The sequence below is a fragment of the Acinonyx jubatus genome, chromosome D4 (genome assembly GCF_027475565.1).
Source record: "Acinonyx jubatus isolate Ajub_Pintada_27869175 chromosome D4, VMU_Ajub_asm_v1.0, whole genome shotgun sequence".
Classification (NCBI taxonomy): Eukaryota; Metazoa; Chordata; class Mammalia; order Carnivora; family Felidae; genus Acinonyx; species Acinonyx jubatus.
Window position 1 is genome coordinate 33,370,136 of NC_069391.1, and position 25,424 is coordinate 33,395,559.

The 25,424-nt window shown below is 52.0% G+C and overlaps 1 protein-coding gene across 2 annotated transcripts in view; it reads left to right on the forward strand.

The window, feature by feature from the left end:
- Nucleotides 1-301: 301 nt before the first annotated feature.
- CORO2A (coronin 2A) overlaps nucleotides 302-25,424 on the forward strand; it is a 56,229-nt gene continuing 31,106 nt past the window's right edge. Inside the window, exon 1 of one of the 2 annotated variants that reach the window (XM_027039521.2) lies at nucleotides 302-526. The gene's annotated coding sequence lies outside the window, so the exon portion shown is untranslated. Of the gene's footprint in view, nucleotides 527-687; nucleotides 1,217-25,424 lie in introns of those variants that run through there. The other variant, XM_053204893.1, reaches the window with a different exon arrangement.

Sequence of the window (25,424 nt, forward strand, 5' to 3'; positions counted from 1 at the left end):
CGGGGCGGGGGGGAAGCTCTGTGCGCTCACTTTGCCGGCCGGTAAATTAAGTCGTCTCATCTAATTCTCAAACAGCACTCGAAGGCAGGAACAGTTACTGTTTCCATTTCACCTAGGGGGAAACGGAGGCTCGGGAGGTCGAGTCCCCTGCCCCGTGCCGTGAAGCGAGGGAGCGGTGGGTCCGCCGGTCCCCAGCCTCCGCCTGGTCGCGGGGCAGCCCGCCCCAATCTCTGCGGCGTGTGCGCGCCTGTTCTGTGCGCGTGCGCGCGCCCCAAGACCAACCCCGCGGGCCAGGAGCGCGGTCCGGAGGGTGGGGAAGGAGGGGTGCGCCCGGACCCGGGGCGCACGGGCGGGGCTAGTGCCGGGCCCCGGCCCCGCCCATCGGCCCCGCCCTCCCGGCTGCCGGGGCGGGGCGGGGGGGGAAGAGGCGGTGGAGCTGCGCGTGGGGACTCGGCGGGCGGTGAGGAGCGCGGAGCCGGAGCCGGACGCCGCCGCCGCCACCGCCACCTGCGCTGCCGTCATCAAGGTAGGGCGGCCCCGCGCCGCTAGCCGTGCCTTCCCGCGGTACGCGATGTGTGCGCGCTGCGCCTCCCGGCTGCAGCGCCCTGGGAGGGATGCTGGGCTGGGCGAGCCGCGGTGGACCCGGCGGGGCGCGGGGGACGAGACTTCCAGCACCTCCGCGTGAGCTTACAAAGCACCAGCCCTCTCCAGGCCTCAGTTTCCCCACTGGGATAGCGGGCGCAATGGTGGCTCCTTCCGCGCCGCGCCGTTGGGAGAGGCCGCCCTGAGGTCCAAGCTCCCGACGGCTGAGGGGCCGGGATCTGCACCGTTTGCACCCGCCCACCCCTCCCGCCCGCTGTGAGGGCCGCTCACCCTGGGTGTGGCGAGCCGGTCCCAACAGGCCTCCCTTGTGGCTTGGGTGCCTCTCTGGAACCCTGTCTGGACTCTCCCCCTCCTGACTAGGTGACCTGCAGGGCTTCAGCTTCCCCATACAGGAAACAGGAGGGGGCGACCGCCGGAGATACCTATGGAGCCCGCCTGGGCGTGCAGGGTGGGGCGGTCAGTGTCGGCCTGCCAAGTCGGCCTTGCTGGGGGGAGGCCTCACTGGGGGGCGATGGGACCATCAGCTGCAGACTTGCCTGGGCTAGACCCATGAACCAACCTGGATTTAGAGAATGGAGTGGCACGTCCTCTTCCCCTTCCATTGCCCCACCAGGTATGCTAGGGCTGGATCACGTTGGTGTGGCGGGGGGGGGGGGGGGGGGGGACCTCAGAGGCGTGACAGTGCCGAGAGAGCTGTGTCTGGGTGGGGTTGGGTCTGGGACAGAGTATGTGTATGAAGGACTGTGGCTCTAGGCTCTCCGGGTGAAAAAGATCTCTGGCCTCTGGCTCAGTGGCTTGGTAAGATCCCCTCTGGAAGGTCTTGCTTCCCCATTGCACACCTCTTATGATGGGGATCTTACTAGCTGTAAACAGCAGGAAGCTTCTCGTCCTGCTCTGGGCTTACAGATCACATCTTACTCCTCTTCCTCCACCCTGGGCGTATCATTTGGCTTAAATCTGCTCACTTCCAGGCTGACCAGCCCCAGGCCCAGCACTCTTTCTGTTGCCAGAGCCAAAGCGCGCAAAGGCAAGAGGCAGGAGCTGAGGTGTCTGCCCCAGAGCAAGTAGTGGTCAGCCTGGGGCTTGTTCAGAACCCACCTGCATCAGGACTGGAATGTGTCCCCTGCATTCCCTGCACTTCTAGAGCACCTTTGGGTTAGCAGCTGCCTTAGAGGTCTGGAGTGAGAGGAAGGGCCAGAGAAGCCCCTCTCCAGGCCTCCCTGCCTCCAGTGCCTCTTCCCCATCTTCTCCTGTTGCCTGCCCTGACTGAAGGAGTAGTTTCTGAGAACCACGTCTGGTCTCTCTCATCCACTTCGTGACCTGCCCCCCGCCCAAGAGCTTTCTTACTGCCAAAAGTAAGGAGAGGCTGCCTGGGCAGGTGATGAGCTCTGTGTCATCAGAAGTATGTGAGCAGAGACTGGATGAGCACTTGCTGGAGTTGAGCTACCTTTGACTGCAAGTCTGGGATTCTCAGACCAACTGAGAGTGACCATGACTGTGCCTTCTGGTCATGGTGGAGCCTCACAGAACCTGGAGCTAGACCACAAATGAGTATTATTACCCCCTTGTAAAAACAGACTAAGTATATGTGCTGTCACTCGAACATAGCTCCAATGCACACACTTAAGTGCTACCTAAGTCTCCTCTCATCTCTAGGTCTGTATGATCTGGGCTCTGTTTTCCTGCTCAGCTAGTGCAAAGAGGCACCCATTTTGGCCTGATTTAGGGGCATGGCAAATTCTGGCTATTAAAAAGTCATCCTATGCTAATAACTGAAAATGTACTGTGGAATTGTGGAATATCCAAGCGGAAAGGGATCTTAAGAGATCATCTCTCCAAACCCCTCTTTGTCTAGATAGGCATCCCCTAGCCCCAGAGGGGATGTGACTTGTCAAAGTTCACACAGCAAACTAGTAGCCAAGCCCAGGGATCCTGATTTTAAGCCCAGAGTATTTGTTTATTTGTTAGGAAACGCATACCATGTATATGGTAAGTGAAAGCAGCCTGTATTTATTCCTATAGAATTAGCAAAAATAAATGCAAAAGGTTAAACCTCTTTGTGGGGATTCTCCAGCAGCATTTAATTTTGCAGGGCAATCTGGCAGCCTGTTACAAAAGTCTGTGAAAATGATCCTAACTGCCCTTTGCCCCTAGACTTCTACTTTGAGGACTTTACCCCAAGGAAGTAACTATGTAGAATGATAAATGTAGTGCTGATATTTATAACAGTTTTCTTATAGTGGAGCTCTTGGTGTTTTATCTGAGGTTTAATAAACATTTCATTTGAAAAGTACAGCTTAAAAAATAGTAACACTAAAGCTTACATTGCCGGCGTCTGGCCAACGTAAAAGCAGTGTGGTCCAGAGGAGAGACCACAAGACTAACGTCAGCAGCATAGATACCAGGATCAACTCTTCATGTACCCCACTGTGTGACCTTGAGTCAGTCCCTTTCCCTTTCTGGACCTCACTCTCCCCATCTGTGAAATGGGGTAGGTTGAGGGATTGCTGAATTTCTTTCAGCTCTGACAACCTGCCTTCTGGACCTAACAGACCTCTGTAACTGAATCCTGTATTGGAACAGTGAACGTGGTGATAACCAAAGAATGTTCTAGCCTTCCTCCCCCATCATTAAATGAATCCCCTTAGAGGTGAGCAGCTAGCCTTTTCCACCCGGGACGGGGCTTAATCCAACCTTAGACTTTTATTAGTTCTGAATGGCCAGAACCTGGATTGTTTTAGAATATAGCATAGCTTTGCTTTTACTTTCTTTGCCAGATATCAGGGGACAGAGATTTTTCCGGAGGACCAGGGGATAATGCAGCAAGATCCTCTGTTGGCTACTTTAAGTCTATAGGCTGTGCCTGCTCTCCTTCAGACTGGATTGGAGGTGTTTTCAGTCCCACCTAGTATGAAGGGCCAGGGATAGGTGACTTCACTTTTTGGACAAACATTTATGGGGTACCTACTGAGTACTAGGTCTTGAGGTGCCCCCCAGAGTCCTGCAGGCTGCCATGAGAAATATATTAGGTTGAACTATGTGAAATGGCCAATATCTGCCTGCTTTTGACTTACAAGAAATGGCAATTTCATTCACTTCAGCCTAAATGGAAAAAGAGATCATTGAAGAGCACTGTGCTCCCTGCCATAATCGAGAGATTGGCAGGATACCGTGGATACTAGGAAAGTATGATTTTGAGCTTGGAGATGTCCAGGAGGAAGGGCATGGGAACCTCACCTTGAAGAATCAATAAGAGTAATAACAGCTAGTATTCATTGAGTACTTACCACTGGCCTGATTCTCTCCCAAGTGGTTTATATTCATTCATTTAGTTATTCAACTGTTCTTTTATTAAGCATCTACATTGTACTAGGTATTCTCTGGGGTGGGAGCAGGAGTCTTGATCGTAAATAAAATAGACCAAAAAATCTGTCCTAAAGAAACCTAAAATCTAATACAGAAAAAAGACACAATGAGCAAAAAGTAAAGCAGCAGGTGATAAGTGGGACAGGACAAGTAAAACACAGGAGTATGTTTCGAGTGTGTGACAGGGAATGGAAGGAGGGGGTTGCGATTTTAAGTAGGGTGGCTGGGGGGATCATTGAGAAGGTAACTTTTGGGCAAAGTCTGGAAGGAGGTGAGAAAGTGAGCTGGGCTGATTTCTGGAGGAGGAGCCATCCAGGTGGAGGGAACAGCCAGTGCAAAAGCCCTGAGGTAGGACCATGCCTGGTATGTTCATGGAAGAGCAGACTAGAACAGAGTGACGGAGAAGACAGAGGAGACTGGTAAGAGGCACCACTGATGGTCAGGTTGTGGACCCCGCCCTGTACATCAGGGAATCCTCTAAGTTTGTGGGGGGGGGGGGGAGGGGTGGGTGTTGTTAAATAAATAGGCCTAAGTAAACCGTAGGGGTTTAACAAGTGGGGCTCAAACTCACGACCCTGAGATCAAGAGTCACATGCTCTCCCGACTGAGCCAGCCAGGTGCCCCAAGGGGGGTACTCTTTTACTCCTTTTTTCAGTTTAGAATACACAGATACAGAGACATTAAGTAGCTTGCTAAGACAGTGTCTCACAAAGGAGCTAGATCTTTTAGTAGAGGGCATTGAGGAGCCATGGGAGGCCAAGGCAAGAGCATGGCCAAATTTGAGTGTCAGTGCGATTCCTCTGGGGTACAGAGAGAAGGCTGTGGAAATAATCCAGACCCAGGGTGATGAGTTGGGCCCCGGCAGTGAACCAGTGAATGTAGGGGCAGAGGATCCGCGAGCTCAGTGCTGGGAGTGAGAAGGGGGGTCCAGCCCAGGTGAGCAGGAGGAGGAGGAGGAAGCCAGGCTGGTCCTAGGCTTATTTATGTAATAAACATTTAATAGCACTTCTTATGCTCTAGGTACCATCTAAAATTTGACATACATTAACTCATTCAATCCTCAAAGCATCTTGGAGGGTAGATGGTCTCATTATTATTACTACTTTTTAAAATGGGCATATTATATTGTCAATAAAGTTAATTTACAAAGAAAGTATATTTGTTTTTTTCTATCATAAATACTTGATGGTGATGGAGAATTTAGGAAAAAAGGAAAACAGAAAATAAATTACTCATACCTTCTCTTTTCATCTCAGGTAATCAATATAAATATTTTGGTGTATTTACTTTGTCTTTTTTCTACCACTATCCCCATTTTACAGATGAGGACACTGGGGCCCAGAGAGGCTGGGCAGTTTGCACAGAGTACGACATTTGTACCCGTGTCATCGGACTACAGTGTCCAGGGTCTTAATCACTGTGCTGTGCTACCTGGAATGTCAGTTGGGGGGTTCCACTGAGACACACGCACCCCACACTCACCCCACCCCAGCATATTTCACAGATGGGGAAAGTGAGGCCCAGTGAAAGGCAGGGCCTTGCTCAGCATCTCTCACCCAGTTGGGAGCAGATATGTGAGGTCCCATTCGAATAAGAAATTGGATGCTGAGAACTTGTGCAGGGTTGATGTGACAGCTGCCTTCAGCCTGGCCTTGAGCCCAGAGCTTGCAGGGGGCTGGCAAGCGGCGTGACCCTGCCCAGAGGGAGTGCCGAGGACTGCCAGGGCAGGCCTGTGTTCCCTGAGCTCAAGAGTCTCATCCCTCCAGCCGGCCCTGGATGGGAGGTGGCCAGGGGATGGGGAGGGAGAGGCTGGGGCTGTGCCAGGCCTGCAGGCCCCCTGGGAGTTGTCTCTTGTACTCTGACTGTGCATTTATTTCTGGCTCTGGTGCCAGCAAACTCCTGGGGCCGCCTGCTGCTAGGGATGCAGTCTTGGCATCCAGTCCCAGCACAGCTACCAGGTGAGCCTTGGGCCAGGGGCTTGCCCACCCCGCCCCACCTGCAAAACAGCATCATAATGGTGCCAGCTGCAGGATGAAGTGAGGTGTAGATGGAAAGTGCGGGCACACGGAGGTGCTCAGTAGATGGCCAACCGCTGTTGCTATTTCTAAGGCTACCCCAGGGTGTTGGCTCAGGCTGGGGAATTGAGCCTGCCCCAACCAGATCCCCCTCCACGACACTCCCCTTCACACCTGGCTGAACCAGGTAAGGCCCAGCCAGCGCACGAGGAGACGGAAATGAACCTCGGGCAGTGGCTTGGAGTCCAAGATTGCAGACAACAAAAGACGCAGTGGAACGAAAGAAGCCATACCTCTGAGGAGGGAGACCTGACCTGGCCAGTAACGTGCTCTGTAGGCAAGTCCTGACCCTTCTTTATGCCCCTTGTTCTCACCCATAAAGTGAGGAGAGTATTTCACCCCCCCCCCCTCCTGGAAACCCAGGAGCTGTGGGCCCTCAAATGGGCATCTGACCTAGCCTGGGGTGAGGCTAGAGGTGGGGAAGGCTCCTGGAAGAGGTGATGTCTGAGCTGGGTTGTTAGTGGGATTAGAGTCAGCCAGACTCTGGAGGGGAGGAAAGCAAAGAAGGTCATTGGGTAAATGGCCCACCTCTCTGAGCCTCAGTCTCTTCATCTGTAAAATGGCTCAAATGTCAATACCTGCTTTGCCTAATTTTTAGGGTGGTTGTGAGGCTCAAAATTGGATAAAGAGCATGGAAGTGCTTTTGAACTATAAAATGCCCCAAGCACCTGTTCATTGTTCTTTATTGTGATGTCTGGAGCCCACTGGGGTTAGGAAGTACAGGGCCAGCATCCTTCGGGGTCTCAGAGGACATCTGGTCTGTTTTAACAGGCCTCCAGTCGAAGTCCAACAGGGACAGACAGCTTCCGTTTACCTTGCACCCCTTGATTTAAGGGCTCAAGAGTATTTCTGTACTGGGGTGTGGCTTTGCTTCCAGGAGGCCGGAGGGCAGCCGTGACCCAATCACAGCCCTTTCCCATCGAAGGGGGACAAGTATCTGCAGAAAGCCATGAGGCCATGAGCATGGGCCGGGCCTCGGGGACCTGGCTGAGGTGGACTAAGGCACCTGCCAAGGGAAGGGATGGAGGACAGGGGAGTGCCGTGAGATCACTGAGAAGAAACCCGTCCATGTGGAGGGTGGTCTGCAAGGTCGCGTTAACTGGAAAAGCAAGGAAGAGAACTGTGTGTGGGGACTGAGCCTGTTAGGGTTTGAATGTGGGAGAAGAATATATCTGTGCACCGTGACTACGGATACAGATGGACACACATCAAGCTGGTTGATTACCACTCTCACTTTTGTCTTTTCTACATTTGAAATTTTTATGTGCTATTTGACATTCATTTCTAGAGCAATTTGTCTGTATGTAATATATGTTACAATATAATGTAGATAGTATAACAGTCTGACCTCACCAGGCTGGAGGATTTACCGAGGCACCCAAGGACTTGGATGAGGCCTGAATCACACCCCCCTGCTGGCCTTCTAGGACAGTTGAGAGCAGAGTCCAGGGATGGCTTGATGAAGGAGTCACAGAAGAAGAAGTCTCTGGGGTAGGTTCCAGGATTCTTTGGGACAAAGACTGGGGGTTTTAGGCAGCCGTAAGCACTGTTAGGACTGTGACCAGACTGCACAAGCCAGGGACCGCAGGCTACATCAGCAGGAGCACAGGGTCAGATCCAGAAAGGTTAGGATTCTACTGGAGTTTGGGCCACCCCCTGAGTGGGACCGGGACAGCAGGGACAGATCCGGAGGGCCAGCTGGCTAGGGAGGGGCCTATCTTTAGAGTCTGTGATGCTTCAGGGCCCCGCCTCAGTATGCCAGACCCCAGCAGACCCTTTTCCCTCAATGATGCACTTTCTTGGTCTTTGGTCCATGGGGCGCTCACACACCTTCCCATCTCTTTGCAAAGGAAATAAACTAAGCTATTGTCATGTTTTGTTAAATGCAGAGTACCTTCTGTTATGAGATATACCGTTATTTTAAAATCCATTAAGAAAGAAAAACAGCAGACAGTTAAACTATAAATTGCATCCCAGTTTCAGAGATGTTACATGTTAAAAAACTGTGTGTCTTAGAATCAATTAGATATGACATGCAGGAGGCCCCAAACTAGGCTCTTAATGTGCATATATCCATTTAATCCTGTATCAACCTCCTGGCTAGATAGTTTTGCCCTCTTTTTACAGATAAGAAGACAGGGGTCCCAGAGAGGTTAAGTGACTTTTGCAAGGTCACACAGCCACTGGGATCTGAACCCTGCTCTAACTAGACTCCATCACCTTTTCCTCATCCCACCCCACAAAGAAAAGGCTCCTGAGTCCTGGCCCTTGAGAAAAGAAAGTGTTCACACTGCACAGTAAACATATTCCAGTTCAGAAATGCCCCAGTGGACTGGTCATTAACGCCCAGGGCTATGAGTGATGGGGGAGTCCTAGAGGGGAACTCGGGAGATAATGGACAGGAAAGAGCTTTGAGAGCTTTTTGGCTGGTTCATTAGCCTCCTCCTTGTTACAACCATTACCAGGAGGAGTAGGTTGACCTATGGCCCACGCCCCTGGAGAAAGACCACAGAGACCTGCCCCACACAGATTATCCTGGAGTCTCTTTCTACCCAGAAAGGCCCATTCGTTCATTTCCTACAAAGTTATTTTTCAATTAACTTTTTTAAATGAGATCTTTATTCGTGTATTGGTTACTGAGTGCGAGGGATACGGAGCAGAGCAAAACAGACATAGGTATTGCCCGGGTAGGCTCACAGACCAGAGAAGATGAGCAGTAATCCTAAAGTCCCACAAAACCTGGAACAGGTGCCTGGGGGAGAAGAGAGGGTATCAAAGCTTGCCGAGCCAAGAATGTGTGTAATTCAGGGTCACTGCAGAACGCTATTCTAAGGGAAGGACTTTTGAGCTGAGATCTGAAGGATGAATACGAGTAATCAGGTGGAGGTGGGAAGGGGAGCATGCTGGACAGAAGAAACAGCCCCGAGGCTGAAGGGGGTGGACCTTTGAGGAATTAAGAGCACTGAGTGTCTACAGCTCTGATTCCTGGGCACAGGAGGCTGGAGAGGTGGAGTGGGCCAGACCCTTTGGGTCCTGGAGTAATGGCCATGGAGTGGCATGCTCAGATTGACATCTTTGGGGGGAAAAAATGATTGGTAGGTAAGACGAAGTGTGCAGGTGAGAGCAGCTGGTAGCAGTGGGAGTGGAAATAAGTGGATGGTTTAAAAGGTTTTGGAGGGGTGGCATTAGTGATGGATTGGCTCTGAGTACAAGGAGGAGGAGGCCACACAGGCGACCCCTGGGATCTGGCTTGCCTGGCTGCACCCTTGCCCTCACAAGACCTGGCTTGCAGAGGAAGGGCCCTGGAGAGAGAAGAGCTGCGCTGGGAAAGCCGTCACCCCATTTGGCACTTCCTGTTTGGGTTTTGTCTGTTTTTTCCCCAGCCCTAAGTAGGTATGCTGGTTTGTCCGGCACCAGAGTTGTGCCGGATAATGGAGAAAGAAGTCAGCGGGGGGGGGGGGGGGGGGTGTTTCAGGGTGAGGGTGAGGTGATGGGCCATGGCACCTGTGGGAGGAGAGAGGAGGAGACAGGTGGGGAGGAGGGAGAGGGGGGCCAGTGACGGGTCGTCTCTCAGGTGCAGGCTGTAGGACGGTGTCCCGCATTACTGGGCACAGGAAGCAGGCATCATGGCAGATGGATGTCCCATGGCCCAGACACCATCCCGGGAGCTGGCCTTTCAGAAACGCTGGATCCAAGCTTGGTGGCAGAGTCAAGGCAGAGCCAAATGGCTTATGTCTCTCTGGAGAGCGGTCTGTGGTCCCGGGCTCTCTCCTTGGGCCTGAACCAGCACCTAACAGGGGTGCTGATGAAGGCCTGCTCACATCTGGCAGGTGACAGGAGGCTGAAGGTGGGGAGGTTGTGGCCAGCAAGGGGGCACTCGAATTAGTGACTATGGAAGCGGGTGGCACATTTTCACATGATGACAGAGTGCAGGGTATGGCCAAGAGAAGGCGTGAATGAGGACAAGGAAAGAAGGTCATTTGGAGATGATATGGTCCTTGTACAGGGGGAGACTGAGGCTGGAGAGGATCTGGGACTTGTCTGAGGTCACACAGCGAGGAAGTGGCTCTCCTGGTGTGCTGTGCTGTGGGTCCCAGATTTCAGAGGGTGGTTCCTTTCCTCGGTCTTCCACGGGGAGACTGCTGCTGAGTCTACACCCTGGGCTGGGTGTCAGGAGGCCTAGGCAGGGGGTCGTGGCCAGGCAGGAGGGAAGGTGTGCGGGGAGCCTCTGAAAGAGGGAGCAGCTAAGCTGAGCCTTGTAGCAGCTGAACGTGCAGAGAGGAGGGAGGGACTTTTTGGCAAAAGAAGCCGCACAGGCCGAGGGCTGGCGAAGGGGCGGATACTGAGCCTATTGGGGATGTAGCGAACATACGGTCCAGTTTGGCTCAGTCTAGGGAATAGTATCAGGTACTGGCCAGTTGCCAAGGGCAGGGAGGTGGGAGCAGCCTGCCCTGGCAGGGAGGAGTGTTTTTTCATTGACACTGTTTAGAGTTGCAGGCATATCATGATAATAAAAAGTCAGACTTTTAGTCGGTCTTATTGTTTTTAAGTTCTCTATAGAAAATGCACCCCCTATTGTCTGCACCCAGGCCTACTGCCCTTGTCCCCCCCATTTTCTCTCCCCACCTTGCCCCACCTCTCTTCTGGGCTTACCCCTCAGATCTCAGCTTTGAATGCCCAACTGAGAAGCCACTGAAGGTTTTGGAATAGGGGATGCTTCCGTCTCATGGTAGCCCAGGGAGGACTCAGCATAGGGGAAGTCAGAGAGAGGGATTAGAAGGACAGTCTGGAGGAGGCAAGAAGGTTATGGGAGGTGGGGAGGATGAGAGTAGGGGGGAAGAGAGCCGTAGAGACAGGAGCGGGATTTCAGGCATGCCCCAGAAGGCCCAGGACCCAGATCCACAGCTGTCTGCCACCACACCAGGCCCGGGCGGGCACACCTGGGGGGCCACTGGGCTGCAGAGGCTCCAGGTCCTGCGGTATCCAGGGCTGTAGCTAGCAGTCAGAGGCAGAATTCTCAGGCTCCAGATCTCAGCCCCCTAAACAAAACCTTCCAGAGTGTAAGGACAGAAGTAACACCCCTCAGGGGCTACTACCCAGCCTGCAGATGTCAGCAGGACCTCATGGGGTACCCAAACAGCAGTCCGTGAGCTGGGTTTGATGGGTCCCATTTCACAGATGCAGAACCAAGGCTTCAGACTGAGACAGAGTAACTCCTGGAACCGTGGCCTGCCGACAGCAACACGTCCCTCCGTTGTGCCAGCACTTGTGACTTTGCTGGGACGCACTCCACCCTCAGAGCCAGCAAGTGATTCATGCCACAGGGGACACAACTATAGAGGGCTGAGAGGTGCAGGGACCTGCGAATGGCCCAGTAAGAGGCTGGACTGTGGCCAGGACAGGGAAGCATCCAGTGTTAGCATCAAGAACTAGAGATTTGCGTTCTCTCTGGGATCTGCTACTGACCAGCCAGGTGACCTTGGACAAGTTACATCCCTTCCAGAATCCTTGTATCTTCATCTGAAAAGTGAGGTTAGACCAGATGATCTCTACCGTCCTATGTGGCCTGAAAATCCTCTCTGATAGTTTCCCCAGCTTCTGTTCTGGTGGCCTCCAAAGTGAGGTGTGCATGCTCATTGGGGTGCAGGAAAAAAATGATATCTGATGGGAAAATCACTCAGCTTTGCTCATGTTTCCCAGGTTTACACCTGCTGACGCCACTCAGGGTGTCAGACAGCCTCATGCCTCATGTCTCCAGAAGTCTCGGGAGAGAGGGGGAAAGCCCTCTAAGAAAGGATGACCCCTACTCTTTGATTTGTTTTCAGCAGTTTATTACAATTAATTTAACCTGGTTAATGAATCCAGGTTAATCCAGACTAATTAATCCAGATTGGATTTATGGATTATACTAACCAGTTTTAACTAAACGAAACCTCACAAAATGGACAAGTGGTTTTAGAAGATTCCTATCTGAACAGTGGGTTGGTTGGTGGTGGTTCTAATAATACCAGTAAGAGCTGACAAGAGGTTAACCCTTGGGTTTCCAGCAAGATTCCATTGGCAGCCACAGATAAGAGGAAAAAAAAACAATGACAAGCTAATCAAGTCTGATGAGAAGTCAGCCCAAGGTGTTTTTAAATTTGAGGGACATTATTTGAAATTTGCAGTCACTCTGATTAATGATGAATCTTGTTTCATCTGTATGTTGTGCCTCACAGTTCCCAATGGTAGTTACTCGTGTATAATATACAATATTGGCAGGGGTGGGGACTCATTTTTTTTTCTCTTTGGAAGGAGCATATGATTAAAAAAAAAAAAGTCCCCCTGCTCTAACCTCCTGCTCCTTTTCTATGCAGCTGCCACTTCTCACAAACCACCACATTTGTGATCAAACTTTGTTCAAGTGGGGTGTGATTTCTCCGTTTTTCTACCCATTCCCAGGGCAGCCACCCCATGGCTACCTTTGAGCCCACAGATGCCAGCACAGGGTCTGTCTCCAGCTGGAGACATGGAGAATGTAGGGTGAGTCGATGTGCCCCGATTTACCTTTCCCACTGTGGGGCTGTTGCCATGTTGACCTTTCTAGCAGCAAAGACTTGGGGGTCTGTCTTCTCTCCTGAACCTTAAGGAGCCCCATCTTTCTTAGCCTAAACCACACACTGGAGGAATATAACCCACATTCCAAAAGTCTGACCTCCAGGAGGGTCCAGCTAGGGTGAATGACCCCCCAGCTTCACAATTAGATTTTTCTTCCCCTGTCATCCTTGGAATTTGTCCCTCTGAGGACAGCAACACAGATAAGAAACAAAATATTTGGTGCGGTATCCAGACACAGGATCAAAGGAAACTTTGTTTCATGTTTTAGAGGACTCTCCTGGGCTTGGGTGCCAGAAATCTGAATCCCATTCCTGGTTCTTCCCTGTATGGATGGCCCTGGGCAAGCTGACTCAGTTTCTCTTTCTGCACCCCATGAGTTCTTGGGGTCTGGCCAGTGCTGCTATTCTAAGAAGTGAATCTGGGATCTTTGGGGGGACCTGCTCTTCTGAGTGTTTCTCAGCCCCCATCTGGAGGATTTGAGTACAGTCTGGGCTCCGAACTGGGTGAGAGATGGAGAGCTCCCCACTGGAGCATAACGGGGAGGTGACCAAAATGGGGAGTACTTAGGAAACTTAGCCACACAAAAAACTCCCCAACCTGAGTAGAACCATCCCAGAGGCACGTGGTCAGGGGCCTCAGATCTCTGAAGGGTTGGCGTGGGGCAAAGGCAAAGGATGTGGTTGGTGGGGCTCAAGGGATGGAAGGAGGGCAGTAGGGGAAATTGTGGATTTCCTCTTTGTAGAAGGAGGAAGTGTAACAAACAGCTGAGTTGCTCTGTCGCCGGAAGGAGTGAGCTTTCCATCACTAGAATGGTACAAGCCAGGACCCTCAGACTTTTCAGACAGAGTGGTGTGGAAAGGGAGACAGAGCTGGGCTGGATGCCCACCTGGGTCCCTGACACTGGGCAGTCTTGAAATATTTTATCTGTTTTTTGCCCCAAATGTAATAAAATCATTTGAAAGAGGGAGTTAGTGTGCCTGGCTAAGAATTAGATTAGATAAGAATTAGAGCTTTAGACTCTAAATCAGCACGAAGCGGGTGGCAGAGGGACACAAGGCTTTCTCTGTTTCCAGACTGTGAAGATCTAATACTTAGATCTTTAAGTATTGCCACTTAGAGGAGAAAGAAAGGACACGGACGCTTTGTGTTTCTGGTTTAGTCTGTAAATCCTGTTCACCTTATTCATTTTTGCTAAAGGTTCATTTCAATCCCTCAATACAGTCAAATACCTTAGAACAGTGCCCAGCTCACAGTGAGTACTCAGTAGAAGTTGCTATTATTACTTATTTTGAATTTATCTTGAACTTGCCATGTGCCAGGCAGTGTTCTAAGTACTTGTCAGATATGAACTCATTTCCTATTACCATCCCGCTTCATGATGACAAAACCTGAGGCCTGGAGAGGTTGATGAGCCGCCCAAGGTGTCCCAACTGGGTGTGTGGTGAGACCGGTGTTCGAGCCCAGTAGGTGGTCCCCGACCATGTCTGTCACCATCCCTGCTGCCTCTCCGTGTGGTCACATCGTGCAATAAAGAAACAAAACACCTTTGCCTCCACTCCCCCTGCAGAGCCTCCCCAAGGCCTCAGGAGGGTGACAAGCAGGGACACACATTCCCATTGCACAGACAAGCACCAGGGCCCAGAGAGGGACAATGACGTGAGTGGGGTCACACGGCAAATGGGGGCAGAGCATCCTGGAGCGGGGCCCCTGGTCTCAGAATGTCTGTGTACCTTCCCTGCACAGAGCGGAGCTCCCAGCTGAAACCGGAGGGAGTCCCGGTTGCAGGCACTGCTCCCACAAGGATTTTTCCTTCACCAGGAGCAGCTGGAGCTGGCTCCACAGAGGGACAGTGAGCAGGAGGGAAGTGGATGGCAAGAGCCGCCCCTCTGCCCGGGGAATGGTCCTCCGGACCCTTCTTGAGAGCACCTGGGAGAGCCATGAGGCACCCTACAGCACCCCTTCTGCCCTGAGTGGCCAGGAGTGAAAGAATGTGACCTCCACTGGGGCAGGAGGACCAGCCCCACCCCCCCACTCCCGTCAGGGAAGGTGTAGCAGAAGCAGAGGTGGAGCTGGCCAAAGGTGTGCCGAGAGCCTGGCCGTGATACCTAGGTGCTGCTGGCTCTCTTCCTTTTTCACTGTGGCTGAATATGCATAGCATAAAATTTAACATTGTAACCGTCTTCAGTTCTGTGACATGGAGCACATTCACACTGTTGTACAACCAGCACCACTAGGATTTTTGTTTTATTTTTAATTTTTTTAATGTTTATTTATTTTTGAGAGGGAGAGAGACAGAGAGCGAGCGGGGGGGACGGGCAGAGAGAGAGGGAGACACAGAATCCGAAGCGGGCTCCAGGCTCTGAGCTGTCAGCCCCGGGCCCCACGCGGGGCTCGAACTCACAAACCTCGAGATCATGACCTGAGCCGAAGTTGGATGCTTAACTGACTGAGCCACCCTGGAGTCCCTGGTTTTTAAATTTTGACGTCACAATAGCCTAATGTATTCTTTAACGGTTTTGCTGACACGTATTAATGAAAAGTGTGCGTTAGGTGCTAAAATTATCATACTTGACAAAAAGGACCGTGTGTAGGAGCTTCCCCCATGCCAGGCATGGCTTTGAGGCATTTTAAATTAATAAATTCATTGAATCCTTGCAATTTCCCTATAAGTTAGGTTCTGTTACTGACCCCAGTTTACAGATGAGAAGACAGAGAGGTTTAGTATCTATCCCCAAATCCCTCCCTTGCTCTTGTCTGGGCCCACCGGTCGCTACCGTTTATTGAGGACTCACTGTGTGCAAGGCTCGCTGCTCTGTTCAGCCTTGGCCCCATTTCATAGCAACCTGGCGAAGAGGTAAGTGCCTGTGTGGTTCCAAGATATACAGAAAGCAAGTCTGGGTTTATATCTGGGTCTCTGACTCAGAAGCCTGTGTCTTGACCAGCAGGCCTCGGTGCCTGCTGTTGAGACAGTGAAGCTGTCATCATAATACCCGCCTGGTTCTTGAGTGCTGGCCTCAGCCCATGTTTGTATATTGAGAATATGTGAGCGGTAGAAAGCCAAGAATCACAGCCCCAAATGGCCCTGAGCTAGGAAGTGGTTGTGTGTTCATGGAATCTTTGTGTATTTGTGTAACCTCAGAAAATTGCTCTGAGCTGAGCACAGCTTGTTGCATCCATGAGATGGGGGTACTTCTCCCCACCCTCAGGCGGATGTAAATTCTGCCTCCCCTGCAAGGTGGAAATGAATTGAGCAGTGAAAGGGAAGGACTGTGCAGATTGTTGAGCAGGGTTGTAGAGCGGTGGCTCTCAGAAGTGGTCCCTGGACCAGCTGCATCATTGTCACCTGGGAAATTGTTAGAAATGCAGGTTCTCAGGCTCCACTGCCGAATTGCTAAATCAGAAACTCTAGGATGGGCACAGCAGTCTGGAAGTTAATCAGCTTTCCAGGTGATTCTGATGAACTCTCAGGTGGAGACCCACTGCTAGACATCATCCCGCAAAGTGTAAATTGAGATACTGTCACTGGTCCCCGCAGAGAGTTAGTCTTGGGCCAGAAGCACGTCTTCAGCCTGGGATGCTGACATCTTTCCTGTCCCCTTCACCCTCACTCCTGTGCTCCCTGGCCCACAGGCCCAGTCTGAACAAATGATTGGGGGGAGCTCAGGGAGGCTGGAAACGGGGAGACGGTGGCCTCACGGTCCTCTCCTGGCCACTGTTGCAGCCAGTACCTGAAGAATTGATTAAGGCTGAGCGTTTATCCCCACATTAATAAGCAGGGGAGGGAGAAGCAGGAAGGAATTGCCCAATGTGTGCAGCTCCAATGTGTGTGGCTGAGCTGAGAAATGGAGTCCTGGGCTGTCCCGGCATGTGCAGGAAACAGGCAGCCCCTCAGTCATATCTGGAGACTCTTAGCACAGCGAAATGGGTTGAGGGAAGAAAGGAAGCTATCTCCTGAGGTAAAACCCCAGCTGCTGAGATGTGGCCTTCTGGCTCCACTGCTGAATCAAATTGCTAAGACCTGGGGAGGCAGAGCCGAGTTTGACTCCTGGCCAGCAAATTGGTGGCTCTGCACGCTCCCCTAATCAGGTATGATCTTCTCCTCCCTCCCCCCTGCCTCAGAATGAGAGAGAGAGAGAGAACACAAGCAGGGGAGAGGCAGAAAGAGAGGAAGAGAGAGAATCCCAAGCAGACCTCCGTGCTGACAGCGCAGGATTCGAACCCAGGAACATGAGATCATGTTCTGAGCTGAAACCAAGAGTCGGACGCTTCACCGACTGAGCCACCCAGGCGCCTCCTCCCGAGTCTCAGAACCATCACCCTCTTCCTCTTCACCGTGTTCCACAGCCCCTCCAGCCAACTGGAGCCGGGCGGGAAATAAAACCCACTTCACACACTTATTTCTTCCTTAGACACAAGCCCAAAGTGGAGGAAAGAAAATACTTTCTCCAGCCAAACATTCTAACTACCTAACAGGAGGAGCTAAATACACAGCACCTCTCACCTCACCACACCCCTGGTTACAAACTTTGACATCCTCCCGTGGTCTCAAGGGCCAAGTCCTTGAGCCGGTATTCAGAGCCCTTGCTGGCACCTTGCTGGCCTGGCCCTCACTGCTCCCTTGCGCTTGCCCAGACCCCGGCCAGACTCCACCTTTGTGGTTCCCACGCCACGCACCCCCTTCCACCTGGAATGCCCTCCCTTCACTCTGGGCTCAGCTCCCTCTACTCAGCATTTGAGACTGGGCTCAAACAGACCTGCCCAGAGGCCCTTCACCGACTCCTGGGATTTCCACCTCCTTGCTGCAGCCTGCTCAGTCCCATTCACCCTGAACTGTGCTCGCTAGTTGCATGTCGGCCTCTCCCATCAACCTCAGCCCTGAGGGGCAGAAGCCCCTGCCAGGGTTATCCTTGCCTTCTCCCACACAGTGCCCAGCACAGGTCAGGCTTCGGGAGGGCCCCAGTAATGCAGGTTGAAGTCACCCTTCAGGCCCCCGCTCCCTGCCACAGGGCAGGTGGGAGCTGACTGGTGGGCCAGAGGCGAGGGCCAGTGACAATAGAATTCAGGCCCCCTGGCAGGTGCCATTTCAGAACTTGGACTGTAGGGCTTCTGCTCACTGTGGAACCCTGAGCCAGGCACTCTCCCTGTCTGGGCCTCAGTGTCCCTCTCTGTCCAAAGACAAATTCAGAAGCTTTGCTGGGGAATGGATGGTGAGGAGGAAGTAGAGACTCCAGATTTTCAACCTCTTGAGGTGGGTTTAGAAAGTCCCCAGTGACCCTTGTCCCTTGAAACTCTCAGATAAGGAGATTGTGGGGCAATAAATCTGCATGGAGTTTTGGTCTGGGCCTGATTTGGGGGAATAAATAGGAAGAAGCTGTGTTCTTTGTCTCCAGAGGAGCCAGGCAAGAAGGGTACGAGGCTGAAACTAAGGACTGGGACAGCTGATAGGCCCTAGCTGATAGGTGACAGCTCTGTCACCCTCACAGTCCTGGGCTTTTGTGTGTGTGGACTGGAGAGCCCTCAGTAGACGGTCCTCACAGACAGGCAAGGTAGGAATATTACCTGCCTGAGAAAACAAAACCCGAGAGGGGATGAGATCTGCTCAAGGTCATGGAGTAAATTGACATCAGAATCAAGACTCTCCAACCTGACCAGCCAGCATGCCTGCTATGAAAGTGACAGGCCCAGCCCCCTCCCCCAAATGCCCAGAGGGGGTTCAGGAGAGGATGGTAGCATAAGTGGAAGCTGGCCCAGGAGCCAGGTCGGTCTCCCCCTGGGTGCCTGCTTGTGGAATCTGACCTGAGTGTGGGCAAAGCAGAGGGGAAGACCCTTTGGACTTGGTGGTCTGATGGGTGAGTAGCTGGATGAATGCATGGAGAAAAGTAGGAAGAAACACAGGCAGCAGGACCAGAGAACGGAAGAGGGCAACCATAGCCGAGCTCTTACTTGGTACTAGACGTTTGCAAGATAGTTTGCAGCCATTATCTCATTTAATCCTTGGCAAGACTCTGTGAGGTAGATATTAGGGTACCCTTTTACAGAGGTGGATGCTGAGGCCCAGAGACAAGTGGAGGTCCAGGATTTCAACCTGATTCTTCTCTTTTCCTGCCCTGGGCAGCCTCACAGGAGAGAGAGCGCTCCTCCCTGGTGGTGGTACTATTTGAACTGGGCCCAGGAAGTGGGAGTGACAGGAAGGGCATCCTAGGAGCCCAGCTAAGTGCCAACCATGTGCTTACCTGGGCTGATTAAGTTCGAGGCAGAGTGAAGGGGGCATGATCAAAGGTGGCATGTCTGGGAAAACACTATGCTTTGAGGGGAAAGCAGATAAACCAGTTTGGCTAAAGGGTGAGTCTGTGGAGATGAGGAGAAGCAAGCAGATGTGGAGATGAAGGGGGGGCAGTGAAGGCAGAATGTGGGGCCCCACAACCCTAGTCCAGCAGAGAGCTTTCTCCTAAGGACAGAGAGGACCTAAGGTGGGCCTTAAGGGAAATGACAGTGTCAGAGTAAGGGCAGGAAAGGAGCCCTGGGCTGGGGTGGGGGAGAAATGGAGTCGCCCAGAGAAAAGGCTGCCCATGCTTTGCAAGGCTTGAGGGAGGGGGAGAACAGCTGGGGGCCGTGGGGCAGGGGAGGTGAGGCCATCTCAGGAGGTGGCCTGCCTCTCTTCAGTGCCAGGGACCTGGCTCTGGGGAGTGTCAGCTGTCAGGAGGAGGGGCTTCTTCGGGCCTAATCTTATCAGGAGGAGAGAGGCATTTTCTTGGTTCTCTCTCTGACTCAATCTGTATTTCCTGGAGCCTGCAGGGAGCCATCCGTGCTGGACCAGAAGGACCAGAGACCTGGAGGAAGGGAGATGGGAGCAGAGGAGGGTACGCATGGCAGAGAAAACATGGAGATAGGACTGTTTTTACTTCTAGCTGCAGGAACCCCTGCCTTCACTGCTGAAACGACCCCGGAGGAAGTCTGGTGGGGGGTTGCCCTGAAGCAGTGTCCCCAGTATCCTCTGTGGCCTATGTTAATGGAGAGAACCAAGGGCTGCCCCTGTCTTCCCTTCCACCCCCACCGAGAGCCTCCCCCCCCCTCCCCCAGCGGCCACCTCAGCATGCGGCTGAGCTAGGCGGCTGGTTTCCACCCCAAGAGTCCTGCCACAGAGACGCACACATACACTCGTTGGGTTCTTCTTGACTAAGATGGATGATTGGTTAGCTTTTCATGGGTGCTTGTCTGTTCCCTCCATCAACGTGGTGAGCCCTGGGGATGAGAACTCTATGCCTCGCGTCTGTTTTGCACTTTCTGGTTTGGGATTTTTACTTAGATCCCCCAAATGTTGGGCCTTCAACACGTACCTATCATATACTAAATCAAATCTTAGTGTCCTGTAAACATTGGGACCACAACAGTATTTTTTTCTTAATGTTTATTTATTCATTTTTTAGAGAGGTGGGGGAAGGGAGAGAGAGAGAGAGAGGGCTCCAGGCTCTGTGCTGTCAGCACAGAGTCCTATGCGGGGCTCAGACCCATGAACTGCGAGATCATGACCTGAGCTGAAGTCGGACGCTCAATTGACTGAGCCACCCAGGCACCCCAAGGGACCACAACAGTCTTAACAGCAAACGTGTAGAGCACTAAGTACGCACCCAGCATCACTCCATGTGCTGTGTGGATTCTCTCATTTAATCATCTGGACAGCCCTGTGAAAGAGTGTGGATCCAGGACTAAACAGCTTGGCTTCAAATTCCAGCTCAGCCGCCTGCTAGCTGTGTGATTTTGGACAAGTTGCTTTGCCTCTCTGAGCCCCCAGTTGTCTCATCTGTAAAAATGGGGGGATAATAGTACTTGCCATGAGGATTAAGTTAGTACATAGAACATACTTCATACATAGTAAGCAAGTAAGTTAACTATTATCTATTACTGTGCCTGATTTTACTGGTGAGGAAATAGATACATTAAGTTAGCCTGCCCAAAGTCACACAGGTGTGGTGTACATGATCTGTCAATACACTGTTAATTGAGTACCCAGTAGCCACATGTGGCTATTGAGCACTTGAAATGTTGGTAATGTGATTGAGGAGGTGCATTTTATATATTTTTTTTAGTGTTTATTTATTTTTGATAGAGAGAGCTGAGCATGAGCAGGGGAGGGGCAGAGAGAGAGAGGGAGACACAGAATCGGAAGGAGGCTCCAGGCTCTGAACCGTCAGCACAGAGCCCAATGCGGGGCTGGAACTCACGAACTGTGAGATCATGACCTGAGTGGAAGTCGGACGCTTAACCCACTGAACCACCCAGGCGCCCCTCTTTTAATCATTTTGACTTTAATTTAGAAGCCACGAGACCCCCGTGTTGGACAGAACTGGTGCAGAGGTCCCACACCCAGTGATCTGATGTAAATGATTCTCATGTGCATTTGAGGTCACAGTCCACAGCCCTGTGCTTTACCAGTCTAAGATCGTGCCATGTCCTGTCTTCCTGCTCTCAGCCATTTCCTCAAGAGGTGTAAACATGTGGAGAGCAGTGACAGAACGGCCCAGCCCTCGCTGCCCCGTCTCAATCCCAACACGGGGCCTGGCCCAGAATAAGCACTAAGCCAATAGCGAGTGGAGATTACTGATTGAATTAAGCTAGGTTCACCTCCCTTTACAAACCTTGTATTTTTCTGCTTTGAAATGTTCTATGCTCTGGTTCGGGATGTTGGGCTCTTTAGGAAATTGGTTCTAGAGCCTTCTCTTCCACACAGCAAATTGCCAGAGTCAAGGTTATGAGTGACTTAGAATAGAATCATTGCATGTGGGACACCTGGGTGGCTCAGTTGCTTAAGCATCAGACTCTTGATCTCAGCTCAGGCCTTGCTCTCGGGGTCCGTAAATTCAAACCCCACATCGGGCTCCACACTGGACATCGAGCCTACTTAAAAAAAAAAAAAAATCATCGCATGTGAATCAGATAATGGTTCTCTGGAGATCTCTGTGGTTGGTGGGGGGTGGGGGGTGACCAACTTGTCCCCATTTGCCTGGGACTTTCCTTATTTTAGCACTGAAAGTCTTCCATTGGGAATATGCCCCTGTCCCATACCCTACACCTTAGGCAAACCAGGACAGCGGGTCCCCCAAGTTCTGTGGAGAGCAACAAGGCCTCTTCTTGCTCTGAAGAAAGGGAGGAAAACTAAGCCTGCAAAGTGAGACCCCGAGGCTCCACGTCCCTGCGTCCCAACCTTTCACTGCAGACCCTTTTACTGGCCTGTGGAAGACGAAAATAGACACTTTGTGCCAAGGAGTGACAAGTACAACAGGGCGTGGCCTCAGACAAGCAGAAATGACTGTGGATAAAATTCTCACTAGCAGGAAGTCGCCAAGACCTGTGGTTTCTTCTTTCTGCCTGGTGGGCAGGATGCCTCCAGGTGAATGGCTGGTTAAGCAGAGACCTATGTCAGCCACAGGGGCCTTGACCTCAGCTGGGCCTTGTTTCCAGAACCAGATATCCCACTTCTGGGGTGGGTCACAGGCCCTGATAAGGATTCAGGACAAAAGAGAATGGTTTCCAGGCAAGTTTGGAGCCAAGGTCAGGATCAGGACAAGCCCTATGATGGGTAGTAGTTGGTCAAAGATTGGAGTCAAGATGAGGGACCCGCCCATAATCAGCTGTGTGTTGTGTTAACTCTTGGTCTTTATAGATCACCTTCAAATAGAGTGTTCTTTACTCTTACAGTAATCTTTTCAGTTTTTAAACCTAAGAAACTGTGGTTCTAATGCCCCTCTATTAACTGCACTGATACAAATATGGTGGTTTAGACCTTCTCCCAAGGCAATATGGGGGCAGCTCACTGGCCACAAGGTCAGGTTTTAAGAGAAAGAAAGTAAAACTCCAAATATTAGATGTGGAACCCCAAACTTACAAAGGGACAAGGGTAGCCAGCAGCACCAGACTCCTACCCACCTCCGATGGCTAAAACCAAATTAGATAATTTCATTCTTTCCCTGAGGCCAGGAACAGACAATTAGTGAATAATCTATTATGCTGGTTCGTACCACACCCAATTTGGGTTTGGTTTCATTCACCCTGCAGCTTACCCTCGTCCTGTAATGTTGCAGGGCTGGGCTGCGAAGACAGGCCTTTGGGGGCAGGCGGGACAGTCTCTGTCTGTGTGTGTCTCTCCATCTCTTTCTCTACACGTCAGAGAGGAGCATGCGGCAGGAAGAGGGACCCCTGGGTCAAGCCTTGGCTTCTGCTTCCCACCTCCACTGCCCCTATTAATATGATCTTGGTCAAATCGCTTCCCTGGCACCTCACTTTTGCCCTCATCAAATGAAACAACTATCTCCACTTACCTGCAGGAGAGCTGGAAGGGATGGGGCAGGGAGCAAGCCATTCCACTGTCAGGCATTAAGAAGTAAACTCAGTGGGACGTTAAACCCAGAGATGACTAAATCTTTTTTAGTAGTGGGGGCAGGGAATTCGGAGTCCACAAAGCCTAATCCCATGGCTAAACACACATGGGATAGCAGCAGCAGCGGAAGTGATGCCACCCCTGCTTTGTGCCCCAGCGGGCTGGCCCGCCACACCTAAGAAGGCATGCTGCGACTTTGATGTGGGCCCAGCCTGGCACCAGGCAGGATGGGACTGGTGGCATGGGATAAATCTGGCCCAGATCAGCCGTTCTGGCCCAGCCCATGGGTGAGGGCCCTTGCAGTGCTGAGGGCCCGCTACAGGCTGCATTTCCAGGCAAGTGCCTGCTTGTGGGGGAAATGAGCAGGGGAAACTCTCGCTCTCTGAATTGCTGAGTCCTTAGATTCACGCATGCACAGATACACACATCCAGGCACAGATGCAATTGAATACCCAAAGAGACGCACACATGCATGCACAGGAGTACACGGGCACATAGGATGAAAGCAGTGCTCATGCACAGACATGCACACCCAGTGCATACACCTTTGCACAAAGTTCACCCACATATATGTGTGCACATGCCCATCCCGTGGGCACAGAGAGAGAGATGGCCTGCTTGGCTTGGCCCTATCCCCCACTTCTCTAAGTTTCCTTCCATGACAACAGATCTGGAAGAAACTTGGCAGTGGAGATAAGGTGCTGGGCAGGGTAGGGCGGGGTAGAGTGGGGAGAGGTGTTGGGGGCAGAGGGACAGAAGGTCGCTGACAGAGTTTTAGTTTTCTGTCACTGTTTCACAGCCGCTGGCTTCATCAATGGAGGCAAACAGCCCTCTTTTCAAAAGGTGTCCACGTAGCTTCCTAAGCCATGTTTTAGTTAGTTAGTTTGTTTTTTTTTTTAATTTTGGTGGGGAGGTGTGCAGAAGGAGAGAGAAAGAGAATCTTAAGTAGGTGACACGGGGCTTGAACTCATGACCGTGAGATCATAACCTGAGCCGAAATCAAGAGTCATATGCTGAGCCGAAATCAAGAGTCATATGCTCAACTTACTGAGCCACCCAGGCACCTCTGTTTTACTTTTCTGTAACTTGGGGGTGATAATGGTCATGATGTCTCCTCTTCTGGGCTGAGAGGAGATCCAGGGTGAATGGGTGTGAAGGAGATTTCCTCATCACGGTCGCTATCTGCAGGAACCTGGAGATGGAGGCTCTGGGGGCAGGACTGCGTCCCTGCCCCCAGCTCCACAGTTTACAAGCTGTGCACCCTTGGGTGGGTTACTTCCCTTCTCTGCCTCCACCTCCACATCTGTAATGGGGAGCAAAGTAGTACCTGCCTGTTAAATTCATGCTGGGAATGGCACCTGGCACATAGCAAGCACCCAAAAACTGTGAGTTGTCATTGCCCAGGAAGTGACTGAGCTGAAGGACAGTCATTGACCATGCCTCTTGAGGCCCCCTGACCCTGACCCTGGGCTGAGAGCCCTCCCTCAGGTGTGGGGCCAAGCCCCAGGCTGTGAAGGGAGGACACCAAGAATGGCCAGAGGGGCCAGGACTGATGCTAATGGTCAGTCATGTGGATTTCTGCAGCCGTGATGGACCCTCTCACCCGACAGCCCACAGCCCTTGAGCCCAAAAGCTGGCTTATCTCCCCTGCTTGGTTTCTCACTGACATGTCTCCTCTTCTCTATCTCCTCTGCCCTATTTCAGCCCAGGTGATCCTCACCTGTCACCTGTCCCACCCTTTCTTGCTCTTGGCAATCAAGACAGTCCTCCTAAAAGTGAGCTCTGCTCGATCCCCTGTTTTAATCGCCTCAGCGACTCCTCATTGCCTTCAGAGTCTGAGTTCTTTTACATGGCTCCTGAGGTGATCTGGGTCCTGCCTCCTCGCCCATTTCTTTCCCGCAGGTTCCTGTGCCCCAGCCACACTAAGCACAGACAGCCATTTCCCAGTTTACCGTTGGTTGGGGCTGCATGGAGCAGTGTGTTAGTCAGGACAGTAGGCTCAGCTCTGGGACAAATGGCCCCACTTTCTAACTGGTTTGCTCTGCAGGTTTATTTCCTGTCACGCTATGACAGAGTCAGGGACTTCGTTAGGGGGAGATCCTCTGTTCCACAGGACCCCTTGGGGACCCAGGATGATGGAAGCCACATCATGCAGAAGATGTGGCCTTTTCATCCCTTCAACCAAGGACAAGAGTTCTGGAGGGTCACAGGCAGGTCTTCCATGTTTCAGCCTGAAAGTGGCACACACCACTGCTGTCCCTGATCCATTGGTGCTAGAATCAGTTCCGTGACTGCCCAACAGCAAGGAGGTAGGGACGTGAAGGGAGCAATAGAATGTCTGATGAGCCCCACCATTGGCCACAGATGGGTGTCCCCTCCGCCCCGCCATGGCAGCTGCTGAAGGTGAG